Raw genomic sequence first — 20,050 nt, forward strand, 5'->3', positions numbered from 1 at the left:
ACCCAATTAAAAAATGAGCAAAGACTTGAATACATTTCTCCAAAAGAGGTACAAAATGGCCAACAAGCAAACAAAAAGGTGCTCAACATCATCAGTCATAAGTAAAGTGCAAATCAAAACCATGAGATACTACTTTAATCCACTAGCATGGCCACAATCATAAAAACAAAAAAACAGGTATTGGTGAGGATATGGATCTTGTACATTGATGGTGGGAAAGTAAAATGGTGCAGCCACTGTGGAAAGCAGTGTGGAAGTTCCTCAAAATTTAAACATAGAATTACCATATCACCCAGCAGTTCTACTGCTCGCTGTTTACCTCAAAGAACTAAAAAGAGGGACTCAGACAAATACTTGTATGTGAATGTTCATGGCAGCATTATTCTCAATAGCCAAAAGGTGGAAGCAACCCAAGTGTCCACTGACAGATGAATGGATAAACAAAACACAGCATATTCATATCATGGAACATTATTCAGCCATCGAAATGAATGAAGTATTGATACATGCCACAAACATAGATGAAACTCAAAAACATTATGATAAGTAAGGAAGCCAGACACAAAAGATCACAGATGTTAGTACATTTCTATGAAATCTGAAGAATAGTTAAAACCAGATAGAAAGCAGATTAGTTGACAGGGGCTGAGAGAAGGTGGGAATGGAGAATGGATAGGTCTCCTTTTGGGGTGATGAAATGTTTTGAAACTTGATAGAGGTGGTAGTTGCCCAACATTGTGAATGTACTAAATGCCACTGAATTATGACTTTAAAATGGATAATATTATGTTACATCCATTCTGCCTCAATGAAAATAAATAAAGGAATAAGAAAAAATTCTGATGCCTCTTATGAGCAGTTATTAGAACTATTCTGGGTCTTGGCCAAAGAGGACACACACAGTAAAAAGGATTTAGAAATTACAAGAAGAAAATGATTATAGCTGCATTACAAAAAATAATCTTTTATTTCACTTAGGAAAGTACAAGAGCAAATACCTTGAGGGATAAACAACCACTAATCATATAAACACTGTTCTGTTTAGTTTTCTATATAATTACTCTTAACAGAACTTTTGAATCAAATGTAAAACTAGAAAGTCTCAGCAAAGAGATAGAAGATATGCAGAATAATTAAATGGAAATTTTGGAATTGAAAAATACATTTTAAATGAAAAAATTCACTGGGAAGGCTCAATAGCAGACGATAAAGGAAAGTCAGTGAATTTGCAGATAGTTCAATAGAAATTATACAATTTGAAAAATAGAAATAAATTTGAGCCAAAAAAAAAAAAGAAAGAAAGAAAGAAAAAGAAGAGAGCCTCAGAGACCTGTAGAAAAATAACCAAAGGCCTATCATCGATGTTACTGGAGTTCCAGAAGGAAAGGAAAAAGAATATCGTGCTAAAAATACATTAGAAGAAACTTCCCAACTTTGGCAAAAGACATAATCCTACAGATTTAAAAAGCCCAGTGAACTCAATAAAGGACAAGCCCAAAGAAATCCACACCCAGGATATCATAATCAAACTGATGAAAACTAAGAAACAAAAGTTGAAACCAGCCAAAGAAAAACAACATTTTTAGGGAATCAATTGGAATGACTATAGATTACTCATCAGAAACAGCGGAGGACAGTTGGAAGCGACACAATATTTTTAAAGTCCTGGAAGAAAAGAACTGTCAACTAAGAATTCTATATTCAACAAAAATGTCCTTCACCTGAAGGTCAAATAACGACACTTTAGATGAAGGAGAACAGGAGAAGAGGTTGCCAGCAGATATGCTATAAAATAATTGCTTTTTCTGTTGCCCAGAGAGAAGCTATCAGAAGGAAATTTGGAGGATTAAGATAAAGAATGAGAAAATGGTAACTATCTGGATAAACATAACAGACTATTCTCCCCTCTTGAATTTTTAAAAATATGTTTGACATCTGAAAGCAAAAAATAATATTGTCTGATAGAGTTTTCAATGCATGTAGTGTAATATATAAGTAACTATAACCCAAAGAGGGCAAAGATAAAGCCATTTATATGGTGATATGGTTTCTACATTTTACTTGAAATGGTAAAATATTGATTCTCAGTAGATTGTACAAGGTTTAGTATGTACATGGTAATCCTTACAGTATCTACAAAGACACAGAGTAAAACACACAACAGGTAAGTTAAATAGAATACCAAAAGATGTTCAAATAAATCAGGAAAGAGAAAACAGGATAAAAAACAAAGGGAACAAACAGAAAATAAATGGTCAACCTAGGGACTTCCCTGGTGGTGAAGTGGTTAAGAATCCACCTGCCAATGCAGGGGACACAGGTTTGATCCCTGGCCTGGGAAGATCCCACATGCCGCGGAGCAACTAAACACATGCGCCACAACTACTGAGCCCGTGCACCACAACTACTGAAACCTGTGCACCCTAGAGCTTGTGTACCACAACTACTAAGCCTGCGTGCCAAGAGCCTGTGCTCCACAATAGAGGAAGCCACCACAATGAGAAGCCCATGCATTGCAACGAAGAGTAGCCCTCACTTGCCGCAACTAGAGAAAGCCTGTGTGCAGCAACGAAGACCCAACACAGCCTAGATAAATTAATAAATTAATTAAATGGTCGCCCTAAACTTAAATGTCAATTACATTAAATGTAAATAGTATAAACATTAAAGAAATTATCAGAATGGATTTGGAAAATCATGACCCAATTACTTGGTAACTACAAGAAACACACTTCAAATATAATTATATAGGTAGGTTAAAAGTTTTTTTTAAAAGAGGAAAAAGATAGATATAACATGAAACCATTAATCAAAATAAAGCTGGAGTGGTTATATTATCAAAGTAGACTTCAGAGTAAAGAAAATTAACAGGAACAAAGAGCAACCCTTATATACTAATAAAATGTAAATTCTCCAAGAAGGCACAATAATTCTGAATGTGTATGCATCTAACAAGAGAGATTCAAAATACATGAAGCAAAAACTGACAGATCTGAAAGGAGAAATAGACAAACCTACAATTACATTTGGAAATCTCAGCATTCCTCTCTCAGTAAACAACAGTGAACAATCAGCAATGATACAGAAGAGTTAAACAACACCATCAACCTACTGAATCTGACATTTAAAGACATTTATCCAACAACAGCAGAATATACATTCTTCTCAATTTTACATGAAACATTCGCCAAGACACACCATATCCTAGGTCATGAAAGAAATCTTAAGAAATTTAAAAGAAATCAAGAATATTCTCTGCCCATAACAAATAGAAATTAATAACAGGAATTACCAAGAAAATCTCCAAATACCTGGAAACTGCCTAAACCAACAATCTATGATTCAAAGAGGAAGATTCAAGGGAAATTAGAAAATATTTTGAACTGAACAAAGATAAATATAAAATTTCAAAAATTTGTGGAATACAGTTAAAGCAGTATTTACAGGGAAACTTAAATAGTAAATATTTATATTACAAAAGGAAAGTCTCAAACCAATAATCTAATGCCCTCCTAATTAAATCTTTGCAAACATCTTTATCTCCTTAGATTTTACAGGTATATATATATATTAAACATTTTTTTGGTATATATTGCTTAAACGCCCTCAGGAAGGTCTTTAAATTTTGACTCAAAACTTACCTTCACTAAAACTTTCTCTAATTAGCCTTTTCCCACTGTTCCATCTGTGTAACTATTTGGTCTCATTAAATTACTATTATATTTATTGGACCATATAAGCAATTACTGCTTTAATAAGACATTAAGCCTCTAAGCTATCTGCTTACAAAGCACATGATATTTTAGAGGAAATCTAAGTGAGGGGATAATAAACCTATGGGCTATGAAATGGGTAGCAAAATTGGCATAAAAAGATGAGTTATTAGGATTAATTTTAACACCCCATTTCCATGAATAGAGCATATTCTAATCATTTTTAGATTTTCCTATTGCTCTAGTTTGTGTGCCCCATAAAAGGCAGTGGCTGCAGGTACAGTCTGCATTGTCTGTATTATCTTTGGAATTAGTAAAAAAAAAAAAGTTCAAACTCTGAAAAATTGTGTCAAATTATCCATATCTTCAAAGTCCATATATGCCCTCTCTAGATTTCTATCGTGCCTCATTTATACAGCATGAAATTGAAAGCTAACTGCTGTCCTGTGACAGAAAAGTATAATAATAATTCAGAAACACTCCCTATTGTGTTTTATTCCACTTGTGAAATGAAATCACATACATTAAAATAAGAATAAAGTCTCAAACTGTGCATTTTCAGCATCTGACATCACTCACAAACAATTAGCTAGTACTAATTCGGTCCAATATTGTGAATGTTTCATTAATAAAAATTAATTAGCTCTGTTAGTTATGAATGTCACAGGAAAACCCAGCCTCGGGCACTCTGATTGTTACTGTTATTTGTTTTCAGGAATCACTTGCTGAGAATTGCTTCCCCTAGTTTTATTTCTATGCCTCAATTATACAACCTTAAAATATGGCAGCCCCTTGTATTATACATTTCCTGCAAATATTAAGCAAATATGCTAAAGCAGAGCATATTTTACATAACCACATATGTCAGGCTAAATTTGAGCCAAGAAAGAGAATGAATGTACTCACATCTGAATTATATTTGGCAAACACAGAGATATCATAAGCTCCTGGTTTAAATGCCTACATGCTATTTCCATGGCAACTACATAAACATTTTCCTCATAACACAAAGCTATCTTCATTCTTTATATCCCATTATTTATTTTTTCACTCTCAGGGGAAAGCCTAATTTATTCCCTAGGAAAAATCAATCAATGGTTTCTTAATCAGTGGCATTTGAAGAGTAGGTGGCACAGTTCTTTTTATGGAAAAGCAATTTCCACCAACGCTCTTGTTACATGACAGAAGACTAGAGGAGAATAAAAGTAGTACTTGCTTTAAGGAAAGTGTGTGTATAAGTTGCAATGAACAGTCCTTCAAAGAGAGATGAGAATGTGCATTAGAAACCCACAAAAGGTTGGCCAAAGTGATCACGTGCAACTCCAACTTCTCTTTTGGAGAAGTATGTGAGTGGAGTATCATGGAAACTCCCTTATGGAAAAAAAAAAAAGTGATATTTCATTCCTACAGAGTTTTGGCAGTCTTTAAAAAAATTCCTTTGCTGCTTTCCTTGTGTGATAGAGATTATATAAAGAATGGTCAGCAACTAGAGGCAAGAGAAAGACTACCTACTTAAAAGCAGATCAAATGACAGTTAAAAGGAAAGGTAAAGGGAAACCACATCAGGTTCCTTCACTTTGTCTACTCTTTGAGCCTGAGGTAGCTATCACAGATTCAAACAGCACCAGATGGAAGAGATCCCTTATTGCATTTTAGCTATCAAATGAACAACAATTTCTCAAAGTGCTCTAAGGGACAGTGGATCAACTAACATTCTTCAGTGTACTCAGAGCTCAGTGGGAAGCCCATTCAGGATGAGTGTAGATATTAGCCAGTCCCTTCCTCTGAGCTTCCCTGGCACCACTATGATAGCACTTATCACTGTTTTGTTATTGTTTATATATGATTCCCTCAAGGGACCTTTATAATACCCCTCCAATCTAACACAGTGCTCTGTGAATGGTAGGGTGCTTAATAAGCTAGTGGATTAAATGCATATTTAGCTATAATGTATACACATTTCCTACAATACACAATGCTCCTCATTCAAAAGATTAAACTGTTTTACAATAATTCCCTCTACCATTTTGATGTTTCAATTCTCATGGCAGTTTTATTACTTCCTCTATTTCTACAAGGCAAATTTCTTACAATCTCCTCTCTTTCATTTATCTCCAAGGCCTATGTCCAGTTATGAGGCAAGGGCTTTTTGTTTCTTTTTGGTTTAGCTTCTAATGTTCCAGTACCATTTGTTGGAAAGACTAATCTTTCTTCACTGGGCTGCTTCTGCACCTTTGTCAAAAATCAATTGATCATATATATACATATCTAAACAAAGCATCCGCATCTGGTTTCCTTTTAAATATTCCCCATATGAAACTTACCTGTGCTTTAGCACTAGTTATACAATGGCCCATTATATATCATCAGAGAGTTCTAAAGCACCAGAATGTTTCATGTTTTCCTTCCTATGTATGTCAAACCAACAGAAGGAAACAAAAGCTGGGCCTGACTCCAAGAAGAATGAGTTTCTTAGGGATCAAGTGTTTCCTTTCATTTCTACAATTTGGTATTTTTAGATAAGCTTTCCTGTGACCATGTGCCAGAATTGTTAAACATCAAAATGTACAAGCCAGAATGATAATACTAACTTTTTCCCTCCATTATTCTGTTGCTACTGCATGGGGACAACTACTTCAGAATTCAAATACCAGTGAGGTTAGGAATAACTGGCTTGTTTATTACAAGCATTTGTGCAGATTTCTAGTTTTTCACTGTTATAGAATGTGGTGGGTGAATCTCCCTTCTAGTAACAGAAACAAGGGGACTCTTTGCATTTATTATGCTCCTCAATCCCCACATGTTTAGTGGTATTCCAGCTGATTGTCATTAACTTAAAACATTTACTGCTAATTACAGTTGGCACAATAAATCAAAGGGTAAAAATGTGTTCTCAACACCCACAGTAATCCTCTCCTTCACAATAAAATTTCTATCTCTTCCCCCATCATCCCCCATGCCAGGACCAGGCCCTTGGTGAAAGGACTTCTAAGCTCTTTTCGAAGTCCAGATTAACATCCTCTTCCTGGGTCATCCTGTCATGGCGTTTTCAGAGGCTAACTCTTCCCACACATCACGACTGACTTCTTACTACCTAGCATTGTTGTCTTGCCAGCAATACACGTGTGAAGGGAGACTTTATGCCAGATGGTATAGTCATTTCTTGGTCATTTGACTCTACTAGAGAGTATTCCTGCTACAATCTCAGTAGTAAAGAGTTAAAAGAGCTAATGTGAGAGATGTAAGCTCACAGAAATAACTGTTTTCCCAACAAAAGCCTTAAAAATACATTTGAAAACCTACAGAATGAAAGAATTACGTTCTTTCAAAACAGTGCAGAATTAACAAGAAGACGGTGGCACTTTAGGTACTAAGAAGAAAACACAAGAGGACAAAGTCACAACACAACAGCAAATCTGCACTATTGACTAGAGTATGTTGCCTACTCATCTATGCTATGTTTTATTTTGAGCTCATATGAAAAAATACAGTTAAATAAATATCACACATCAATGAAAGATGCAGAACGTACATCTAGTATATCATCATTTATACTTCATATTGTTTATGAGTACTTACATAAGAATATATATTCACCAACCTCATAGAGCATTTTCTCTGGAGAAGGAGGCTAGGAATGAAATTGGAGAGAGATACAAAGAGGATTTCAATCATTCCTAAATTGTTTTGTTTCTTTTAGCAAAAATGACAAAATGTTAGCATTCAATTAATTCTTGGTGGTAAGATAACAGATGTTTGTTATATGATTCTGAATTCATGGAATTTCATAATAAAAAAAGTTTAAGAGAAATAGAAACAACACCTAATTACATTTTAGCCTAGAAGTAAAGCAGATTTATAAACACAGAAAACATGAGGAAGAACCTTCTTTCTTGAAATAGCATTATAGCTGACCAAAATACATTTTGAACTACATAAGTCTGAAAGAATACTTAAAATGATACTGTAATTTCTAAGTAATATTGGGCAAGTAGATTTGCCTCCAAGAGCTTCCATTTAATTTTATGTAAAGCAAGGATGTTGAAGTAAAATATCTTGGATAACCTCTTCAACTTTAAAAGTCTGTAACTCTTTTTCCCCAAGAGGAGGTAAGTGTATCTCTGTACATGTTATTCCTTTTGCCTAGAATAGGAATACTCTTTTCCTCTAGCTTGTTCCCTGGCAGTAAAATCCTATTTATCCGGTAACACTCAGTACACAGGATACCTTCGTGCTTTGGGAAGCCTTCCCTCACCCTTCCTAAGGAGGAAAAAACACAGTCACAGCTCTGTTCTCATACTCCCATTAAGCACTTGATACACTATCTTTCCATTTATGTGTTGCCTGTTCTGTTAGATGGTGAGCCACTGATGACGGGACCTGCACTCTACCCTTCTTTGTATCCCCTGAACCTTCCACACTATTGCAAATATTGTTTTCCCCAAGTAAATGATGAATGAGTGAATGAGTCAGTATGTAAAATGGCATGAAGTTCACTCCATCATTCAGGTCAGTTGATCGTGCCACTAGAAGGTAGGGGTGTAACCCAGACGATCACTTAATATTCTTTCCAAAAGAATCCACAGGATCATTTCGAATTTTATGCTCTTAGTTTAGAAAGCAAGGATGACATAACTTTTCTTCTTCTCCTTTTGCTTTTCCTCATACTACACAGCTTTTTACAAAGAACATGAAACACTCTTCTTACTTAAGCAAAATATCAGAAACTTAAGATACACTAAACCTTGAACTGAAAAACTGTTACAAAGAAGTGAAACATTTTATCATATATATTTGGATAATATGCAGTTGGCTGCAACAGTTCATTCAACCCTTGTTCTCAAATGGGGCTGGCTACAGTTCCTAAGGTGGAAGAGGGATAGTGTGATAACATGGAGGGGAGAGAGAACTTGGTGGAAAATAGCCAGTAATCCCTCCCAGGAACCCAAGGAAGCAGGAGGGTAGATCTCAGCACCCCTAGTTCTTTCTTGGATCAATCTCCCCAGATTTGGCTCCTGAAATAGTTGTTAACTGGGAGATTCTTGGAATCAATGGGAGTGTCCTGGGAGTCTGCCAACCAGCCACAAGACCTAGAAATGCCCTTGACAATATTTAAGCCAAAGCAGACAACTGCCACCAGATGCGATGGGGGGAATTTGGAGCTCAAAGTTGCACCCCCAGAACTTCTAACCAGGTACTAGTGTAGCTCACCCTAGTCATTTCATTAATTCAGAAGTAACATGACCTTGCATTTTACAGGACTGAATATTCTGGACCATACTTATTAATTATAACAGGGTTATTTTTTTAAACTTTTTATTTTGAAATTGAAGATTCACAGGAAGTTGCAAAGATAGTACTGAGAAGCCTCATTTACCCTTAAACAAGTTTGCCCCAATAGTCACATCTTGTGTAAATACAATACAATATCAAAACCAGGAAATTGACATGTATCCCTTCACTGCAAAGATACCCCTTGGTGCTATCTCTTTAAAGTCACACCCATCCACCTACCCCTCAACCTTCCCAAACCCCTGGCAACAACTGTCTTGTTCTCCATCATCATAATTTTGTCATTTTGAGAATGTCATATAAATGGAATAATACATTATGTGACTTTTTGAGACTGGCTTTTTTCATTCAGCATAATGTTCTTGAGATCCGTCCAAGCTGTGGTGTATATCAGTAGATCATTCCTTTTTATTACTGATATCATATTCCATGGTATGGATATACCACAGTTTGTTTAACCATTTACCTATTGTAGAACACGTTGGTTGGTACAATCTGTGGCTAGTACAAATAAAGCTAGTATGAAAAACAATGCACATGTTTTTGTGTGGATATGTTTCCATTTTACTGGGTTTAATGCCCAAGAGTGGGATTGCTGCATCATATGGTAAGTGTACATTTAATTTTTAAAGAAACTATCAAATTATTTTCCAGTGTCTGTACCATTTTATATTCTACCAGCAATATATGAAAGATCTAGTTTCTCTGCATCCTCACCAGCATTTGGTACTGCTACTATTTTTTATTTTAGCTATTCTAACAAGTGTATAGTGATAACTCATCATGGCATTAATTTTCATTTCCCTAATAGCAAGTGATGTTGAACATCTTTTTAATATGCTTATCTGCCAATGCTATTAAGAATATATCCTCTTTGGTGAAATATTTCATGTCTTTTGCCCATTTTTTAATTGATTGTTTTAACTGTTGAGTTTTGAGAGCACTTTAAGTATTCTACATATGACTGTTTTGTCTTCTCATCCTTTTAACTGGGTCTTCTACAGAGTAAAAGTCTTAAATTTGGATCAAGTCCAACTTACCCATTTTTCCTTCTTTTATAGATTGTACTTTGCTGTACTATCTAACTACTCTTCACTAAGCCCCAGATCCTAAAGATTTTCTCCCATATAAAACTTCTAAAAACTTTTATAGTTTTACATTTAAATCTATGATCCACTTTGAGTTAATTTTTGTATAAGGTGTGAGACTTAGGCTGAGGTTCTTTTTTTCCACCCCCATGAATATTCAATTGTTCTGCACTATTTGATGAAAAGACAATCCATTCTCCATTGAATTGCCTTTACACTTTTGTTAAAAAAAAAAAAATTAGCTGGCTATACTTGTGTGGGGTTATCTATTCTGTTATTGATTTATGTGCCTATCCTACTGCCAATACCAGTCTTGAGTATTGTGGCTATATAAATTTTGCAATCAGGTGGAGTGGTTCCTTCCATTTTTTTCTTCTCTTTCAAAATCGTTTTAGCTGTTCTAATTTGCCTTTCCATATAAATTTTAAAATCTTGCCAGGATTTTAGGAATTGAGTTAAGCCTATATATCAAATTAGGGAGAACTGATATCTTTAATATGTTGAGCCTTGATGATAAATTTTACCATCTTAAACTTTGATAATAGGTTAATGTACTTAGTTTTCTACCATTTGGACAAGAAGTACCTATTTGAAAAGGACTGTATATAAATTTAACAGAAAATTTACGCCACTACTATATTTAACATAGATAACCAACAAGGACCTACTGTATAGCCATAGCACAGGAAACACTGATCAATATTCTGTAATAACCTAAATGGGAAAAGAATTTGAAAAAGAATAGATATGTGTATATGTGTAACTGAATCACTTTATTGTACACCTGAAACTAACACAACATTGTTAATCAACTGTGCTCCAATATAAAATAAAAATTTTTAAAAAGACAAACTGGTTTCCAGATTCATTACTATTTTAGTTTTTAGTAACAGTATCAGTTACTGAGACTGAAAAACAAGGAAGAATTTTCTTGGGATAAAGAGAAAGGCAAATAATACTTCAAGGGAGGACAGCTGAGTAAAGAGGTCAGTTTTGCATTTTTTTCCTCACCCATGTCTCCTATCTTTCTCTGTCTTCTGTTATCTCAGATAAAATGCGTGTCTAATGATATCATCTTCAAGTAATTTAACCTTTACTTAGTAGATTAAGTTGCCTTTTCCATTAAATAATAACTAACACTTTAAGAACATAATCAAAACAATGATAAATTATTGACAAAATAAAACTGATGTTGCAAAAGAAAAATACTGTGTATCTAAAGGGAACATAATTTTACAAAGCTGAAATGAGAATGCTGCTAATAAGACCTTTCGCTTAAAAAAAAAAAAGACCTCTCCTTATCTGCCACTAGGTAAATAAAAACTTCACAAGTTGAAGTTTTGAAATATTGAATGTTTGTGAACTAGAATAAACTCCTAGTTAAGAGCTCAGGTCATGGAGTCAGATAGACCTGGCTCTACCTTGAACTAGCAACTTGATGTAGGGCAATTTACATAACTTCTTTGAGAATGTGTTTCCTCGTATGTAAGATGGATATATTTAATGATAGGACCTATGTCAAATAGAGTGGTGAAGCTTCAGATAATGTATATTAAGCACTAATTCGAATGCTTGGCATATGGTAATCACTCAATACACATGAATTACTATTATTTTTAATTCCTTTTTGTCTGGGCAAATTACATTTAGGCTTCCCTCCATAAGGACAGTTGTCCTAAATGGAGCCTATCAAGCTTTATGAATTTTAAGATTCCTGATAGATACATTGTTTAGAGTGGTCTTACTGTCTGCAAGTATACACTTCCCTTACTCCCAAGAACCATAATTTTAAGCTAATGAACTGAACTTAGATAAAACTGGGTGTTTGGTTCAACTTTAACATAGCTAGAACCCATCTTTTGAATTTCAGCCTCTTCAAAGTGGCCATGATAGTTTGCATAGTTACAAATATGAATTTCTAATTGTACAAATTAGAAATTCTGTCAGTTGCACAATCAGAAGTCTGATTCCATTCCTTCATCAAAAGCCACAGTAGATTTGGGATTTTGGAGGCACCCAGCTTAGATGGGGCCAGAAAAATTAAATAATATGTAATTCAGGTGGTCTCATGTAGGTGAATTACATGACCTCTGAACTGGACTTGATGGGAGAATCAAGGCAATTCTTTTGTTTTATTTTGTAGAGAGGTCAAGTTCTAATTTAATCTGTTCCTTGTTAATATTATGAGACTAAAAACAAATTTGGTAGTTAAAAAAAGTAGAAATTAATGATTAAAAAAATCCACTGCCTATGGATTTCAATGATCCTATCCATGGTTACCAAAAATCACTGAGAGATGAATTTAAATAGAATTAAGAGTTTGATAAGGAGTAGTAAAAGTATCATGATAAAAATTTTGATAATGTTATTTGTTTTTGGTTCATTAATGAACCTGTGGTTATATGAGATTATAGAATCAAATATAATCAAACGGGTAAAGAAAACTCAGATCATTAATGGAGAAGACAGAGACATTTGGTGACTTTCTTTTTTTCTTTTTTTTTTGGCCACACCATGTGGCTTTTGGGATCTTAGTTCCCTGATCAGGGATCGAACCCAGGCCCAGGGCAGTGAAAGCGCAGAGTCCTAACCACTGGACTGCCAGGGAATTCCCCAGGGACTTTCTGCGTATTTTCTTGCTTGTATGAGTGAACATTCAGCACTTAAATTTCTGCTGTGTTTCAAAAGTTACTTTCTCCAACTTTAATTTTTTAATGGTTCAGGACTAGAAAGAATTTGCTGGACATGTTTAAAAGGCCACATGCTGGTACATGGTTGGTAGTGAAAAGAACATGGAAAGTTCTAATTATGCCATAAGTAGAAGTTTAACCAATAATTGGATAATTTTTTTTAAAAAATCAAGGTATTTTCTATCCAGGTTAATGTTAACACAGGGAAGAGTGATTAGAACATTCATTCCTTACATACTACTTATCCTGGGTTACACTTGCCAATTGAAATCATTTTCTTGAAATAATAGGTCCTGCATTCCTTAGAATCATTAGGACTAGTAATGGATACTGTATTTGACTGATTTTTCACATGCCCTGATTTCACAGCAAGGACCTAGTTGTACTCAATTACACCCACTCACTACCAAGACACACTGACTCAAGCAAACAAATGATTATACCTCAAAATCAAATTAATAGAATTCCAATGAATAAAAGTTCTAATTCTTCACTAGGATGTGATTAAAAAATTGTAAACATTTGAGTCTTTACAAAACATGTACTGAAACAATTTTGGCCTAAGATCAAGGAGATTTAAGAAGGCTGACAAAGAATCTTTAAGTCTTTCTATAATTGCTTTCCACTCTACTTAAAATATAACAGTCACTGCAATTTCATAATAAGAAATAATTTTATAATCTTTTCAAACTTCTCTCTCCTTTTCTATTTTGGATCCTTGTGTCTTTTTTTTTTTTAATGACATAAAGACTTAAAACCTTGTATCTTTTATAAACCTAAATTCCTAAGAAACAGGGGCAGAGGATAAAATAAAGATTAAATTAAAATAAGATGTCAGATATGAAAGGAAAAAGATCAAGAGACCAGATGTCACATAAGGAAACTAAAAAATAATATGAAAACAAAACTAAAAACCATTTGCATGTGTGATAGGATACCACCATTTACGCTCCCTGGGTTATTTCTATGAAAGGAAAAAATATCTGGTAAAGGATGGACCTATAAGTATACTAGTACTATGCCATATTCTTACTCAAATAAGCTTACCTGTTTCTGTGTTAAGAAGTTCATAACCTGGGAAAAAAGCAACATTCTTTTGGCTAATATCAGGGTCAAGCATTAAGAAGCAAAATAAAATCCTGACTATGCTAAATAAGTTATAAAATTATCTGCTCTATCTACACTTTGGTATTTGTAAGGTAAATATTTAAACTTAAAAATAGACCCTTTCAAGTCATCTAAAGTTCTTGGTGGAAATGTAACATGATATGATAAATTTGGTTACCATTTAAATTTGAAGTACTTCATCCATTTTGGTGACAAAGGCGGTTTTAGCAGCTATCATTACATTCATTTAAATTTCAAAGTGCTTTGGGTCCTTCCAAGATGAACGTCCTTTCTTCCTTGCCTCTCATTCCTTAACTTATTTTCTGAAGATAGCAATGTTTACTGCAAGAGAACAACAAAAAATAGAGCTAAACTGGAGAAGTAAACTAGTTTTAAATATACTGGACATTTTCTTTCCTTTAGGATATTCTTAATTTCACACTCACTCAACCGTTAAAATTAGACTTATTCATTTAAGAAGTAACTTCCTTACTCAGGAAGAGACATGGATAGAATCTTACACACTCAAGAACTATCCATGCCATACCTAAGAACCAAGTAACTTATAGGAATCAAACTAGCTAGCACTGATGCACTTGAGGCTTTCTAAGACTTCATCTGATTGTTCTTGTATATTTCATTTTTTGGCTAGAAATATAAAAATAAGAAACATTAAACTCTATTTCACCTTTATAAAAATCCAATTCTAACAGTCACAATTTCCAACTTTGATATAGCCTCTGTTAAATATGAAAGTAGACATCTCCAATTGCAAAAGTTTCTCTAGCCACTTTGTAGTTTTACTTTAGGCTTAAGTATAAAATATATTTATAATTTGGTATACAAAACATCAATGTGCAGAGACATGGATAGATCTAGAGACTGTCATACAGAGTGAAGTAAGTCAGAAAGAGAAAAGCAAATATTGAATATTAACACATATATGTGGAATCTAGAAAAATGGTAAAGATGAACCTATTTGCAAAGCAGAAATAGAGACATAGATGTAAAGAACAAACATACGGGCACCAAGGGAGGAAGCGGGGGTGGGATGCTGGGAGACTGGGATTGACATATACACACTACTATGTATAAAATAGATAACTAATGAGAACCTACTATATAGCACAGGGAACTCTACTTAATGCTCTGTGGTGACCTAAATGGAAAGGAAATCCAAAAAGGAGGGGATATATGTATAGTTATAGCTGATTCACTTTGCTGTACAGCAGAAACTAACACAACATAGTAAAGCAACTATACTCCAAAAAAAAAAGTTTAAATTAATAACTTCTTATTTCTGACTCTTGAGCACCAATTACATGCATGTTTAAACTGGCCCAACCCCTAATTTGTTTTCTCTATAACACCAAATACAAGGAAAATAATTGGAAAAGTTAAGAAGAAAGAAAAAGATAATGTGATCACTTTTTTTTTAACTTTTTAATATGGGAATTTTCAAATACATATACAAAAGTAAAGAGAATGATGAACCCACATACCCATCACCCAACTTTAACAGTTATCAACATTTTGCCATTCATCTTCATCTGTCCCTCACCTCAATTCATTCTCTCTCCTGGAATTATTTTTTTTGTTGTTGTTATTTTCTGCTTTATAACAAAGTGAATCAGCGATACATATACATACGTTCCCATAACTCCTCCCTCTTGCGCCTCCCTCCCACCCTCCCTATCCCACCCTTCTAGGTGGTCACAAAGCACGGAGCTGATCTCCCTGTGCTATGCAGCTGCTGCCCACTAGCTATCTATTTTCATTTGGTACTGTATATATGTCCATGCCACTCTCTCATTTCGTCCCAGTTTACCCTTGTCCCTCCCCGTGTTCTCAAGTCCATTCTCTACGTCTGCGTCTTTATTCCTGTCCTGTCCTGAAATTCTTCAGAACCACTTTTTTTTTTTTTTTTAGATTCTATATGTATGTGTTAGCATACAGTATTCACTCTGTATCACAGACTCTAGGCCTATCCACCTCACTACAAATAACAATTTTGATTCTTTTTATGGCTGAGTAATATTCCATTGTATATATGTGCCACATCTTCTTTATCCATTCATCTGTCGATGGACACTTAAGCTGCTTCCATGTCCTGGCTATTGTAAATAGAGCTGCAATGAACATTGTGGTACATGACTCTTTGAATTACGGTCTTCAATGTGATCACTTTTAAATGATTCATGACTGTGCTTACATACTGTAGAACTGAACCTCTCAATAAATTTTAAGAAACAAAAAAGCATTTTAAAAAGGACGTTTTTGTTTGTGCAACATCAAACAATATCTAACTCTGACACAGCTGGGTTATTCATGATGAAAACAATACCCAATGTTCTTACAGTGCTTAAATCCACCACTTCATGTGGTACGTAACAGTGATGAGCAGCATGTAGGAGAAATATTACCAAGAAAAAATATATATAGATCACCAATATATAGATGAAATGATGATGCCCAGTATCACATAAAGAGTGGCAAAATTAGTCTTCTTTCCATTATAAGTCTTTACAGAAGAAAAATGCAATTAATGCCTATTTTATTTTGAAATTTGAATATGAAAAGAAATTGAACTTATGGATATACAAATACTGATAACCTAGAAAAGTACTGATAGAGAAGTGAAGTGATTTCCCACGGGTAAGTGTTGGTTAGTGGAAAAACTGAAATGAGAACATACATCTCCTTACTCTTTCCTAATGCAGTGATTGATTATCCTTCCATAATCCACCCTGCATTCCTTTCCTCTCAGTCCCCAAAATAGTCTTTTTCTGAACGCTTTATTCTGATGTGTTTGGTAGAACTCAAACTCCAAATCTGAAATATCACCTCAACAACTTCCCATGTCAGCTATTACTTTCCACTAGGCTCTACGGAGTCTCCTCTACACAAATGAACTTAGTGATCAAAGATATGAAAGGAAAAGACATATGCAGATTTTGAGGCTGCCTACTCTGTGCCTCCCTCCTTCCTAGGGATGCTCACCAATGAATTCCAGAACAACTGGCATGACTTGAACAGGGTTGTAGGTTAGATGGTAGTAACCTATCAACATTGAATTCCTGATTGTGATTATTTTATCCTGGTTACGTGGCAGAATGTCTTTGTAGGAAATATACTCTAAAGAATTCAGAGGTGATGCAGTATAATGTCAGCAACTTACACTCAAGTGATTTAGGAAAAATTATCTGTACTATTCTTACAATTTGTATATAAGTTTGAAATTATTATAATATAAAAGGAAAAAAACAATTAAATATATCAGTACATCTGTCACATTTCCAAAATGTCTTCTGTGGAAGTCTAATACAGCTAAATGCTTAAAGAAAAAGTAGTTCTACAGTGAAATAAATTTGGGTAAAGTTACTCACTGTATTCTTTCTTGGTGACTCACAATACATGCGAGCCTATCAAATATTCCTACAGATCATGCATTAGACATACTTTCAATTATCCATCCTTCCGGCCACATATAAATTACATACTTAAAGCCTACTATATGAAAGAAAATGTTCTGGGTAGTACAGATAGACAGATAATAGGGAAGGCAAGATCTCTCACCTCAGAGAGCTTACTGTTTTAATACAGAAAGAGACAAATAAATAAATAAACTAATTTCAGATGGTGATAAGTGCTTTGAAGAAAATAAAACTGGGTGTTAGAGACTGGGAAGGTGGAGGTGCTGTTTTAGACAGTGTATCAAGGAAGGCTCTCTGAAGAGATGATGTTCAAGTTGAAATGAGCCAGAAATGGAAAAGTTTAGGGGAAGCATCTTCCAGACATAGGGCATACACGTCATTAAGATAGGAATAAGCTTATAATACTCATGGGGAAAAGTTTCTAAATTATCAAAATAATGAAATTTGTATAAAAAATTTCTTAAAAATCATAACTTTTTTTAAAGTAACTAGGCAAATTCTCTTTGGATGATGATTTTCTATTACTTCATAGCTTCTTTCAGAACCAATCCTTATTTTTATTTTATATTTGAAAACAAAGGTTATTCTCTCTCTGCATGTAAAAAGAAATAAATTGCCTGGTTTTTTTTTTTCTTGGTTTTTTTGTTTTCTGTTTGTTTTTTCCTGGATGGTGTACTAGTGTGTTGGGAAAACATCATGAAGACATGTAGGCAGCAAAAGTATCCCCTGAATGAATGACTATATGCAGCTATGTTACTACCCACTCACTGTGGCAACAGCAGCATATACCTAAATTCAAGTCCTCTCTTCTAGAACTTCCACAGCACTGGATTTTGCGAATTGCCAAAGAACAACTTCAATTATATACCTTAAGGAAGGAAAATACACTTATTAGAGAATACAAACTACATAATCATTCAAGTGTGGCTCGAGTTAACTGTGTGAACATAACACCAAACAAAGTCATAGACTGTATATATCGACACTGCTTTACATATTAGACAAATTTCGAGTATTCTAAGAGGGGCCTGACTAGTATGCTAAGCTACAACAGGTAGAAAGAGAGAATATGCTTTGAAATGTGTTTTGTGTTCTAACTGGTTAACAGGGTTATGTGGAGGACAATACAGAAGCAAAGATGATGAAGAGAAGAGGCTGTATTCTCAAAATTGTGAACTAAGAAGAAAAATCCCTAGATCCTGTAAGTGGGGACAGCATGAAGTTAAAAATGATATAATGCTGGTGCCGGGGGGGGGGGGGCATTTTGTTTATGAGTACCAGGGCAACTTCATCACAAAATAAATAAATTTAGGATACATATATGCCAATTTTTTTTTTTTTTTTTTTTTTTTTTTTTTTTTTATGCGTTACGCGGGCCTCCCACTGTTGTGGCCTCTCCCGTTGCGGAGGACAGGCTCCGGACGCGCAGGCTCAGCGGCCATGGCTCACGGGCCCAGCCGCTCCGCGGCATGTGGGATCCTCCCAGACCGGGGCACGAACCCGTGTCCCCTGCATCGGCAGGCGGACTCCCAACCACTGCGCCACCAGGGAAGCCCTATGCCAATTTTTAAACATTAATAAGATAGGCATATTGAAACAAAATAGGAAGGAAGGAATTTAACCTTGTATAATTAAAAAGAGAAAAAGTGCCACTTTGAGAGTAAGATAAACTGGACATTAGCCCCAATTCCCCATTAACTGAGGAACCTCTGATATAACCTTTGACATTTTAAAATCTATCAAAGTCCTATAGGCTCAGTACTGTGTGATCTTATTTTCTTTGCTATTTAATTTAATAGTAGGGAACTATTTATTTAGTTCCCTAAGTAAAAGCATTACTTAGAATGAAAACACAACAGTCCAACAGGAATCCTACCGCTTACTTGGGAGCTTTTTATTCACATAGAGCAGGGACTGTCAAACTGTGACCCAGGGGCCAAGTCTGACCAGCCACCTGTTTATGTATGACCTGCAAGGTAAGAATGTAGTTTTTACATTTTTAAATAGCAGGAAAAAAAGATCAAAAGAAGAAAAATATTTTGAGGCATAAAAATCATATGAAACTCAAATTTCATTTTTATAGATAAAGTTTTATCAGAACACAGCTAGCACATTTAAAAATGTATCATCTAAGGGGCTTCCCTTGTGGCGCAGTGGTTGAGAGTGCGCCTGCCGATGCAGGGGACACGGGTTCGTGCCCCGGTCCGGGAAGATCCCACATGCCGCAGAGCGGCTAGGCCCGTGAGCCATGGCTGCTGAGCCTGCGCGTCCGGAGCCTGTGCTCCACAACGGGAGAGGCCATAACAGTGAGAGGCCCACGTACCGCAAAAAAAAAAAAAAAAAAATCATCTAACGCTGCTTTTGTACTACGAAGGATTAGCTGAGTGGGTGCAACAAGGGCTGTATGGCCCACAAAGTCTAAAATATACACTATCTGGCCCTTTCCAGATAACATTTGCTGGTTCCTGATATAAAGTACATATACTCACATGGTTATGCTCTAAAATGATAGGTCTTATATTTTAACACTAGATCAAATGGTTCATTTTTTCCTTATCTCCAAGTATTTCATTCCAAGTCTTTCATGTTTCTAATGAAATATTAAATAATAATTTTATATTTAAAATGACTATTCCATAATATTGAGAGAATTTTTGTATACTCGAAAATCCATTTTCCTGATTTGTGAGATTTCTTAGGTATGATAAATTATTTTCTTTGGGTCA

General features: G+C 34.9%; 1 protein-coding gene across 12 annotated transcripts in view; it reads right to left on the reverse strand.

Moving 5' to 3' along the window:
- Nucleotides 1-20,050, reverse strand: part of PEAK1 (pseudopodium enriched atypical kinase 1) — a 302,708-nt gene that overhangs the window by 134,363 nt on the left and 148,295 nt on the right. For 7 of the 12 annotated variants that reach the window (XR_004348631.1, XM_032623950.1, XM_032623944.1 and 4 more), the window contains 2 exons: nt 14,069-14,232; nt 7,293-7,344 (listed from right to left, as the gene is read on the reverse strand). The exons of 1 other annotated variant lie outside the window; for it this stretch is intronic. The gene's annotated coding sequence lies outside the window, so the exon portion shown is untranslated. Of the gene's footprint in view, nt 1-7,292; nt 7,345-14,068; nt 14,233-18,113; nt 18,593-20,050 lie in introns of those variants that run through there. 4 more of the 12 variants (XM_032623947.1, XM_032623951.1, XM_032623945.1 and 1 more) reach the window with 2 other exon arrangements.

The sequence above is a fragment of the Phocoena sinus genome, chromosome 2 (genome assembly GCF_008692025.1).
Source record: "Phocoena sinus isolate mPhoSin1 chromosome 2, mPhoSin1.pri, whole genome shotgun sequence".
NCBI classification, from domain to species: domain Eukaryota; kingdom Metazoa; phylum Chordata; class Mammalia; order Artiodactyla; family Phocoenidae; genus Phocoena; species Phocoena sinus.